The 222-nt window shown below is 42.3% G+C and overlaps 1 protein-coding gene across 3 annotated transcripts in view; it reads left to right on the top strand.

Annotated features, from left to right (window-relative positions):
• The window catches only part of LOC119588580 (methenyltetrahydrofolate synthase domain-containing protein-like), a gene marked incomplete in the record, with an annotated part of 56,358 nt that overhangs the window by 36,748 nt on the left and 19,388 nt on the right, over window positions 1-222 (top strand).

Raw genomic sequence — 222 nt, 5'->3', positions numbered from 1 at the left:
AGGGTATTCGTCATGGCCAATTTGGGTGTGGCTCCATGCTATGGGTCATTCCCATCATGTTATGATGATTCTCGCGTCACATTTTATACTGCTCTCTATGAGGAATCCTCATGCCCATGTATTACATGCCCTGGGATAATTCCTGAAGGAGGATGGGATGTGTAATACTGTGATTTTGTACAATGGGTGATATTTCTCAAACAATTGATCTGTTATCCTGGA

The sequence above is a fragment of the Penaeus monodon genome, chromosome 24 (assembly GCF_015228065.2).
Source record: "Penaeus monodon isolate SGIC_2016 chromosome 24, NSTDA_Pmon_1, whole genome shotgun sequence".
NCBI classification, from domain to species: Eukaryota; Metazoa; Arthropoda; class Malacostraca; order Decapoda; family Penaeidae; genus Penaeus; species Penaeus monodon.
Note: the sequence above shows the minus strand (reverse complement) of the source record. Positions and strands in the feature narration are given on the sequence as shown.